The sequence below is a fragment of the Peromyscus eremicus genome, chromosome 5, assembly GCF_949786415.1.
Source record: "Peromyscus eremicus chromosome 5, PerEre_H2_v1, whole genome shotgun sequence".
Lineage (NCBI taxonomy): Eukaryota > Metazoa > Chordata > Mammalia > Rodentia > Cricetidae > Peromyscus > Peromyscus eremicus.
Window position 1 is genome coordinate 78,191,280 of NC_081420.1, and position 11,278 is coordinate 78,202,557.

Here is an 11,278-nt window from a genome sequence, read left to right on the forward strand (position 1 = left end):
GTCATCTCCCATTCTGAAATCCCTGCTTTGTCCTCTTCTCTACTTACTGGAGGCTTTGGGTTGCTGTCAATCTTGACAAATTTCCCCTGTATGAGGTGTGTGAGGTGTGTGTGTGTGTGCATGTGCATGTGTGTGCACACCTATAGAGGCTAGAGATAAACCCTGGGTGGCATTCTCAAGGGCTGTCCACTTTCTTTTTTTGAAACCAGTCTCTTATCGGACTTAAAGCTCTATAGTTGTCTAGGCTGGCTGCCCATCAAGCCTCAAGGGACTGCCTGCCTCACTCAACCCACTGTTGGGACCGGAAGTGTGAACCACCATGCCTGGCTTTTATATGTTGGTTCTAGGAATGGAACTGGTTTAAGATATGCTGTTTAACTGTTGGAGATTCATAACATGCTTCATTTTACTGGCTCTTAGTTCTTTTGCAAATTTTCATAGCTATTCACTCATATTCATTCCTCAAAAAATAAGAATAATTTTATAAAAAATGGAAGTCCCTTAGATTACTAGAGTTGGTTTACACTGATGGGTTAACTTTGACAAACTTATGCTTGTAAGCTCTTTACTTTCATGGCCCAGGAACACAGTCCTGTGCCACTTCTTTATTTGGTTCTTTCCTTTTACTCTTTCTTTTTTCCACTTATGAAAATTTATTCTATGATGTTTTTCTTCTTAAAGGAAAAGAAAATCCCACTGTAGAGAAGGCCCTCCAGCTTTCACCCAGGATGGGGCTGCTGATCTCTCATCCCCTGGTCCCAGGATTCCTTTCTGATTACACACTGTAGATCCACTACCTTTATTAAGTTTATCCCTGAAAACATTCAGATTGCTGTGTAGAAACTGTGGTTGTTTTACACTGTGTTTACCGGCTGGGGTATGAAAGCTCCTAATGTTTGGTATCATCAATGCATAAAGAGTCATCTATTTCTTCTTTCAGTTCAAATGATTTTGTGAATAGGTGTGCTATTATATTGAAAAGGCAATAAAAAATGCCAACTCCACAGCTAAGTGAAGGCTTCTGCTTCCTTTCATTCTTTGTTGTCCTTATGAGAATGTTCAGGCCACTGTTCATCAGCAAAGGTGATCATGGTTCTTTGTTTTGTTCTTATCACTATTATGAAGTCCCTGTAATTGGTATCTCTTTCAGGTTCTGATAAAACATCACACAAGTGTACCTAGTTTACTGTAGACTTTATTTATCTATCTGTCTGTCTGTCTGTCTCTATCTATCTATCCATCCATCCATCCACCCACCCACCCACCCTCCCACCTACCCATCCATCTATCTATCTATCTATCTATCTATCTATCTATCTATCTATCTATCTATCTATCTATCTATCTACCTATTACAAGTTCTTGCTGTTTAATACAGGCTGGCCTTGAACTCCCAATCCTCCTGCTTGCCTCTCACCTACCAAAGATGGAGATTATGAGTGGTGCCAGCATGTGCACTTCTCTTTCCTCCTTTCACAGTTGTAGATGAGGAACTTTCACTCTCACATGTCACTATATCCATGCCCAAACATGGCTTTTCCATCTCACGGACATCAGGCATCCTGTTAGTGTGTTTCCCAGTGTTTATTGAGTCTCACATTCTTAGAAAGGAAACTCTGTGATGTAGACTCTTTCTCCATTTCTGTAGGAACTTCAGTTAAGATAAACTTTGAGGTACACAACAAGTTTCATGTACAAGTTATAAAACACCTTATCAAAAAGAACTCTTGACAGATGTCCCCCAAGGGCTGTAGAGATGGATCAGTGGTTCAGAACAATTTCCTCTCTTGCAGAAGACCAGAGTTGGGTTTCTAGCATCCACTTTCAGGGAATACAATAACTCTAACTCCTGCAAGAACTTGCATTCGGATGCACTCCCCCCCCCCCAACACTCAATTGAAAGTAAATCTTTAAAAGCATATGTTCCCCAGTCTGGAAATAGGAGCAGTGGCGAAATCTTGTCTCCTACTACTGTGGGTCCTGCAGTCAGGCCTCCCACTGATCCTTCCACTCTATTAGTTCTTAAACAAGTTATCTGGTGTGTTCTATAGCCATGTTTCACCTCACTCATATGCAGTGAGAGTGTGTGGTTTGCCTTTCAGTACCATCTTGTGAGGTTCACAAGTGTCAAACCTTTTGAAGCCTTCAAACTTATTATTATTATTCTCTTATTATCATAGGAATTAAATGTTCCTTGGGGCCTGGTAAAACTTGGTTTCTTTAAAATCAAGTATTTAAGGGATTCCTCCCATGCATCTTATGCTGTTCAGACTGTTCTTTTTTGTTTTGCTTTTCCTCATGTGTGTGTGCGTGTGTGTGTGTGTGTGTGTGTGTGTGTACATGCACATGTTTACACGTGTGTGTGCACGTATGTGCTTCCCAGTGTGGAGGTCAGAGGGTAACCTCAGATGTAGCCATCCATTTTGTCTTTTGAGACTAGGTGTCTCAATGGCCTACTACTCTAGGAGTTAGGCTGGCTGACCGGGAACATGAAGGAGATGGATACCTGTCTCCCCCTTCCTTCTTCCTGCAGGACTACTGGGATTGCAGACAGGCACTGCCACATCTGGCCTTACATGGGTCTGGGGATCTGAACTTGTATAGCAAGTGCCTCACCCACTGAAATGTATCCACAGACCCTTTCTTACATCTTTCTACAATCGTTACTTAGGTCATCTGAAGTGTTTAAAAATAACCCATGTGCTCGGTGCCATGTGTCCTACCCAGGTGAGTTGTCCTCTCCCCGTGATTTATATACCGGAGAAGCAGCTAATATGGTTACTTGAGACTTCCTATGGGATAGGTACCAATCAGAGCAGTGCGTGATGGACACATTACAGCTATTAAGTCAAAAGGGAGGAGAAAACTGATTCACAGAAGGCCATCGAATGCAGTCTGTCCAAGGTGAAGTGAGACAGGGTCCTGGGAAGGCTGCTTGCAGAGCCTCTGATGGAGTGTTTCTACTCTCTGGATTCCCACCACTGACTAGCCCATGCTTAAATCTCCCTGAACATATATTTAACAGTGTGACCATGAAAACAAAATCTGTATTCTCCTATTATGATTTAGATCACTATTTTTTCCTCTGAAGGTGAGCTCCCCCTCAAGACTGAGTTCGGTGTCCCATCTCTCAGCCAGACATCTGACACAGGAACTACTTATAATATTGTATGGACACATAGGATTTTACATGCTTTTACACACTTGGTTTCTGAAACACCCACCCTGATCTTGGCAGCCTCTCTCGGGTTGTTCAATCCATGCTTGGTTTTAATGTGCTATTCATCTTTCAAACAATAAGCATGCTATGCTCCATTTTGTTATACTCACAATCGCTACTTGAATCTTAACATTTCTCCAGTACATTGCAGGATAACTATCATTCTGCTTCATTTATAGTGGTCTCATTCTTTAAAATTACAATATAAAACTATAACAGCTAAACCCAAAGACACTCTGCCTTTGCCTACCACCCCTCAAGTCAGCTGTGGCGGGGAAATCAGGCAGACCTACTTTTATCAATGGCACTCAGTAATACTTGAGAATCTGTCTATTAGTCTTCATTAATGCTACTATAGCATAACATTGCATGGTACATACAAGCTTCGAGAAGGAAGTAAAGATTCAAGCCAGTCTTGTGGGAAGTTGAAGATGGCCATACTTTTAGTTTTTCTAAACAAAAACACATTGAGGGGAGAAAAAAAAATGAAGCAGGATCAAAACACTGCCAAAATTCCCTTATCCCTGTTCCCTCCAACAGCTGCAACTGTGGGAGCATAAAACCAGAACCATTTGACAACAGCAGTGAACCAGAGTCAACGTTGAGTTGTCAGCAACCAGTAACACATATCGTAAATTACAATGTGCAACTAAGATGAAAAACATGTGAAGGTGAATTATGTCCATTCTAGAACGACTTCAGGAAAAAGTATTAAAAAAAAAAACAACCTCACAGTTTAGGACATTTGGTTAAAGCCACCCCTCAGCTGTAACATGAAGCCGCAGTAGTGACCTCAGACGTTAGTAACTCAGTGTTGCACAGATCTAGGATGCAATGTCAACTGAGCTGTGCCCTGCAGCTGAGGATGAGCTCAGCTGGCTGGCTGCTCCGTGTGTCCACGCAGTGATGGCTTCTGCCCAGGGCCATGCAATGACTACCTCAGGCTTTAGCATCTGGGAGTCTCTATAGCAACTCTCCTGCCACGGATGCAAGAGAACAGCTGCGGACAACTGGCCGGCAAACAGGAGTGCTGTGTTCAGTAAAACTTTATTTATAAAACTAAGCAGTGGGCCAGATTAGCCAACAAAGCCAGTCCACGATACGCTGGTTCTTCCTGACTGAGGAGGGGTTCTTCTCCCTGTTCTCTACCTCTACAGCTTGGAATATGCAAAATTCAAAGCAGGAAGCAGGGCATCCGATGGCAGTGAGAGGACAATGGTATCAGTTCTGCTTGTATTTAACTTACGGAGACCTTTTCAAGAATGGGAGATCCTGTGATTTCAAACTGGGAGACTGCGATACACGTACTGAGAAAAGAATTAAGACTGGATGATGACATGATGCAGACAAACCTTTTTTAGACTATTCCTGCTCACTAAACTGTCTGTGATTGCACAAAGGCTGCCTTTTGTTTACAAAAACAGTGAACAAGAGCATCAAATAACGACCACTGAAATACAGGCTGCCCTCTGACACGTAGAATAATCCCATGATGCACGGAACAAGAGGGCTGTGCAGATGTCAGGCCATAAAGCACTTGCCACACAGGCAGGGGGACATGACTTGGAGCCCACAGACCACATAAAAAGCCAAGCGTGGCAGTACATAGTTGCATGCTGGACACCTTAACTGTAACTGATTAGAACCTAGCTAAATATGGAGACAGCAGTAAGTCCTCTAATCATCTTTCTTCCCTTGATGGTCATAGTTCTCACTTGTGTCGGCTTGGGACAGGGGCTATCATGTCACACCTTTGAAGTGTAGTTCTAACTGGGCTTTGTTGTTGTTGTATTTTGAGATAGGGTCTCACAAAGTCCAGGCTGTCCTCAAACACAGCTGCAGATGACCTTAAACTTGGGATCCTCCTGCCTCCACCTCCAGAGTGCTGGAATTGTAGGTGAGTAGCATCATACCTGTTTCTGTACATTAGTGAGTCCACGTCACTTGTGCAGGTTTTGACCTTGTGCTATAGGCTGTGTCCAAAGGTGCTGGGTCTGCTATGAGGCAAGACAAAGCCATCCACTCACCAAAGCTGAAATCAAGGATGGCCAGTGACCACCTGTTTGAGCTAGTTAGGACATTTTCTTCAAATCTACTGCAAGGGTATATAATTACAAATTGGTTTAAATGCCCACTGTGAGGAAATAATTCACTTTAGTATAAAAAAGAAAGACAAAGCAACAGGAAGTATGTCTTTAAGAACACTTCAGGAACTGGAGAAATGGCTCAGTGAAATAGAGCACTTGCTGCTCTTGCAGAGGACCTGCGTTCAGTTCCCAGCACTCATGGTGGTTCACAATCATTCAATTATTCTGTGACAAAACCACACCCACTGGAGGCCTGCATCAGAGTGAGTGCTGCTCCACAATCTCACTGTGTACGCATGTCACACTGGCCCCTTTAGCACTTACCTTTCTACACTCACAGTATATAACTATGACATCATACCAGGTGACTAAGACACGCGAAACAAGGCAGAACCAGCCTTGGCTCCCTGTGCATCCATCAGCTGCTTCATGCTCAGCTGGGCTGCGATTCTATCCTCCTCACATTTTCCAAAACCACAGTCAATTGCATTTGCCCGCACGCTTCTGTGGAGACAAACCAGGTAAGAACATGCTTGTCTGCCAGCAGGACTGCTGTTAGGACTTGCTAGGCTTCCCACTGCTGACGGGACACAAAGCTGCTTTGTGGGCTTGAGGAGAAGGTGCCAGGTGCTGCCTCAGCGAAGAAAGGAATTCAAGTATGTGCTCATCCTTTAGGGAGAAAAGGAGAAACGAGGAGAAAGGGGAGGAGGAGAGAATGTGAGAAGAGAGAGGGAGAAAGGGAGACAGTGATTTGATGGAGGAAGATCAGGCAGAGAGGGAGAGAGGGGGAGAAGGAGGAGGAAAGGACATTAGAAAGGGAATCTGTTGTCAGAAAGGGACATGCTTGAGAGTCACTTCTCCAAGAATAATCTGATATTCCTTAGATCCACATAGAAATGCAAATGTTTTCTTAAGAAGGTAATTAGTTTTATTAGTTCACAAGGGCTCTCAGCCACTTCTGACATTCCACCTGGAATATTCTAAAAGGAATCCCTCCATAGGCCTGAGCGCTTTGTGAACAGCCTGGGTTGGAGCCACTAGCCTTCCCTTTAACAGATGAGAAGAGTGAGGCATGAGAGATGAAGCAGCAGCGTATCTGGTACCCAGGTCCACCAGGGGTTGGCTGCAGCTCTGAGAGGAGAGGAGGGCAGAGACCAGAGACGAGAGGCTACATTGGTGGGAAGGCCTGCTCTCTGCACAGGACGCCGAGCTTACATCTGGGGGTGGTAGAGGGATGAGACAGTTTCTCTAACAGCCACCTAGAGATTTGGCTCCCTCGGTAGAGTGCTTGGCAAGCAGGCACAAACCCTGGGTTTGGCCCCAGCAGTGCATAAAGCCTGCATGGTGGCTCACACATGTGATCCCAACACTCAGGAGGTAGAGGCAAGAGCATCGTAAGGTCAACATGAGTCTTGGCTATATAGGAATCTTGACACTAGTCTGGGCTAGAAACTGTGGAGGAGGGGGGAAGTGGGGGCATTCCTGTGCATAGAAGCAATGATGATAGTCCATGCAGCAGACAATCCCTGGGTTAAAAACCACAGTTTTTAGCTCGGTGTGCACTGATCAGCTTGCTCTGGTTCTTAATTTATGCTTCTTTAGAAATCAAATAAGAGTTAGAAAGAGAAATGCTATTGAAGTCGTCTTTGTCGTTTGTGGATTTACCCTGTCAGCAAGATTACCTGCTGTCAAAATAACTGGTTAAGAGAATTTAGAATCTTAGCTTTCACAGAGGGGAGAGAATCCACACAAGACTGCTCACGCTTGCATTTCCTACTTTGAAACACCATAATTCCCATGTCTAATGATGATCTTGAAAAAAAAATAAGTAACATTAAACTTTATACTGAGTTTAATATATTATTGTTTCTTTCTTATTCCTTGTGGTGCCGAGGAATAAGTCTAGGGCCTGGCACATGCTAGGCAAGTACTCTACTGCTGAGCTACCTCACCAGCCACCAGACTTTACATTTTTATGAGAAATAAGCCTAACATAAATCCTTCAAATGACTGCAGAAGCAGGTATTAGCACACACAGCAGACAAAGGGCCAGATGGTAGAGACTTAGGTTGTTGATCACGCAGTCTGCCCCACCACTTGTACTACTGCAGCACAAAGTCTGTCATATGTAATATGTTCATTGCTTTGTCCCAATAAAACTTTATTTGCAAGTGATGGAGTATAATATTATCAGACAGGGAATACTATACAGATCTGGACTCTCACCCCATAAAGTGTGGTGTGATCATATAATTTTGCTCACTTCTCATCCAGGAGAAAAAGAATCTATAAGTGAAACTATTTTTCAGTATCACAGCCTCTCAACAAGACTGTTTATGCTAATTATTCCTGTATTCCACCCAAACAGTGTATGGATTCTTTAATTTCCATGTGCTTTCATTCAGTTCATAAACATCCTGTAAAGACTCATGGGTTTTTGCTGGTCTTGCCCTCAATTGCCCTCAGCTGTGAGCTGATAGGAACTTTTTTTTTTTTTTTTTTTTTTGGTTTTTTGAGACAGGGTTTCTCTGTGTAGCTTTGGAGCCTTTCCTGGATCTCGCTCTGTAGACCAGGCTGGCCTCAAACTCACAGAGATCTGCTTGGTTCTGCCTCCCGAGTGCTGGGATTAAAGGTGTTGCCACCGCCACCCGGCTGATAGGACTTTTGGTGGTGGGGCCTGGTAGAGGGAAGATGGATATAGGGGAGGACCTTTGAAGGGGCTCTTTAGACCTACTTATCTTTTTGCTTCTCAACTGTCATATGGTGATAGTTCCACGCCACCACATGCTCCCCAGCAAGATGAGCTGCCTGGTGGTAGGCCCAAGGTGAGAAAGCCAAAACAACTATGGCTAAACCCAGAGCCAGAATAAACCATGAGATAGCCATGGCTAAACCCACAGCTGGATTAAACCATGAGAAAGCCATGGCTAAACCCACAACCAGAATAAACCATGAGACAGCCATGGCTAAACTCACAACTGGATTAAACTGTGAGAAAGACATGTCTAAACACACAGCTGTAATAAACCATGAGAAAGACATGGCTAAACTCACAGCCGGAGTTAACCATGAGAAAGACATGGCTAAACCCACAGCCAGAATAAACATTTCATCTTTCTGAGTCGAGTACGTCAAATATTTTGTCACAGGAATTGAAAGCCACAATACATCATCTAATTCCATGATAATCATCAGAAATTGTAAAATATCTCTCCTCTCTCTCTCCCCCCTCTCTCTGTCAGCCTAACTTCTAGAAATCTGAAGAATGCTCTGTTGCCGAGCAGTGATATCTGAACCATCTCTGCATGCTACATTTAACTTCTTAAGCTCTCTAAGTGGCTAGTGAACATTAGACATCAAGATCTATTTCGATTTTCCCAACCTATTCCTACAAAAACATGTCCAGTTGTTAAAACCAAAGCCAAGTCCTGTGGCAAATCAAAATAAGTGATATTGAAGTGAATACATCTTATCAAATCGCATCCACAGGAAGAGCAGATGGACTGATCAACTGAATCACCTGTCTCTAATCAGGGCTGATCCATGATGCTGTCCTCCATGGATGTAAAAATTTAATGATCTCTCAATGATAGGTGGACTCAGAGACTGAACAATTTTATCTGTTTTACATCTCAAAAACATCTTTCATGTAGTAAAATTCTTCCAGACAACAGGTACATTTTACTTATGTTTGTTTAAAAAAAACTTATCACAATAAAAATATTTTTAGCCTTATTGACTGGAGAACTTTGGTGATCCAGCTAGGTGTTTCTGAATAGGATTATTATAAATGCATAAATAGACGGTCACTCTCCTGTGGGCAATTCAAAAGTGTTCCTACTTCTTAAACTATATCCCCACATTCTTGGAAGGAAATCAGGGATCTGTTGAAAATCAAAATCTGCTAAATCTCATGATCAGTATTCTTAGAGCATTCAAAATAAACTGTGTGTATTTTTGTGCATGTGTGCATTCATGTGCATGTGAGTGCGTGCGTGCGTGCGTGTGTGTGTGTGTGTGTGTGTGTGTGTGTGTGTGTGCAGCTGCCCATGTGTGCTTGTTTGTGAAAGTCAGGGCAAAGCCCCAGGTGTCATTTCTCAGGGACTAGCCACTTAGTTTTCTGGGATAGGATCTCTTATTGCTTCGGATCCCTTCAAGAAGGCTAACTGGCTGACCAAAGGGCCCTGGTATCTGCTCATCTTCATCTCTCTAGCACTAAGATCATGGACATGCCTCCATGGCAATTCTTACCTCAGTTCTGGAGAGCAAACTCAGATTTTCATGCTTGCAAGGCAAGCATTTTACTCACGGGTACATTTACCACCTCCAAATATTTTAATTAAAAATATTTTTAAATCAACAAAACATAGACAACTCCAAAACGATGGGAGTTAGGCTCACAAAGGGCTCGAATTTAAGATCAATATTTGAACTCACTACCCCACCCCTTGTCTCTCTGTCCATCTTTGTCCAAGTCAGAGAGATCCCAGCAGGTTTGGGAACTTCATATAGAGCCAGGAGCTCCTCAATGTATGATGAGAGGAACAAGTCTACTGGGGGTTGGGAAGTCAGAGGACCCATTAATGAGAGCTCCTCAGAGGGGATGGAGGCATGGAAATCACTCAGAGCAAACATGGTCTGGGCCTGGCTCCATTTCCTGCCTCAGAGCCTGAAAATCCACCTCCCCACCCCTTTTTCTCTTTCATTTGTTTTTATGGGTCTGTGGGCATGTGTGAGTGTTTCACATGCATGGGAAAGACAGAAGAGATCCTTGGATGTGGTTCCTCACCTTGTTTTCTCAGGCAGGATCTCTACCTGGGTTGAAACTCTCCTCGTAGGCTATGCTGGCTGACAAGAGGCAGCCCCTGTCTCCACTCTTCCAGCTCTGGGGTTTCAGATCTGCACACCTGACTTTTTAGGTGGATGCTGTGGATGGAGCACAGTGCTCGCTCAGGCTTGCACAGCATGCACTTTACCATCTGTCCCTTCATTACAGCGCACCCAGCTGTACTGGGTGCCTGCAACTCACTCCCTGCTCTTCGTCCTGTCCTCTTCAGGTCTTTTGCTCTGTTAGCAAATTGCCCTTGGGAGTGCCCTTTCCCAGGGGCTGCTCACCTGGGCTAGCTCAGTACTGTTGACCTTGGGAAGTCTTTTTTGTAGAAGGAATTGGGGCAACAAGCTGTGATCACTCAAAAGCAATATGATATGTCTGCAATAAGGAGCACAATGCCTTCTACTTCTTTCTTCAGCCTTCTTCATTGGACAGAAAGTGATTTCCAGGAAGAGGGCCTTTTATAGGAGTCAACGTCTAGATAATTTATGCATTAGCTACACAGGGGGCTCATGGACAGCACTGTGATGAAATGGTAAGGAGAACATTTAAATGCTATTATTTAGACTTTACAAATGCTATACATGTGTCTTGTTTTAAGCAACTATATCAACTCCCTTGAATATAAATGTAAGTTTGTTTATGGGCATGACTTAGAATTTCCAGAGAGTTCTGTATAAAATAATTAAAATAACAACAAAGCAAAGTATCATGGTAGCTATAGTGAGAAGAAGCTTGTTGACTAGTTTATTTCAAAAATCTATGTCTGGGGCCAAGGAGATAACTAAGTTGGTAAAGTGCTCACCTAACAAGGCCAAGGACATGAGTTCAAACAGCAGAACTCAAGTTCAAAAGCACACTGCCCTGGTAGACACTTGTAACCTCAGCACTAGGGAGACAGAGGCAGACAGAGCCATGGGGCTGACTGGCCAGATAGCCTAGTCTACTTTGTGAGTTCCAGATCAATGAGAGACTATTTCATAAAAACACACGTGAGGAACAACACTTAAAGTTGTCCTCTGACCTCCACCTGTACCCACGTGTGCATACACAAATACGCAAACAAGCATAAGCACATACATATTTCTACAATATGTAATATTTGTTCTTTAGGTGTTCTGCAGAGCACAAGCTTCCAGT

The 11,278-nt window shown here is 43.4% G+C and overlaps 1 long non-coding RNA gene across 2 annotated transcripts; it reads left to right on the plus strand.

The window, feature by feature from the left end:
- Positions 1-5,641: 5,641 nt before the first annotated feature.
- LOC131910575 (uncharacterized) lies at positions 5,642-10,671 on the plus strand. 2 transcript variants are annotated; one of them, XR_009379166.1, is made up of 3 exons: positions 5,642-5,828; positions 8,550-8,981; positions 10,557-10,671. It is a non-coding gene; the product is annotated as an uncharacterized LOC131910575 (long non-coding RNA). The 2 variants fall into 2 exon arrangements; XR_009379165.1 differs by lacking the exon at positions 5,642-5,828 and adding an exon at positions 6,294-6,406.
- Positions 10,672-11,278: the final 607 nt, after the last annotated feature.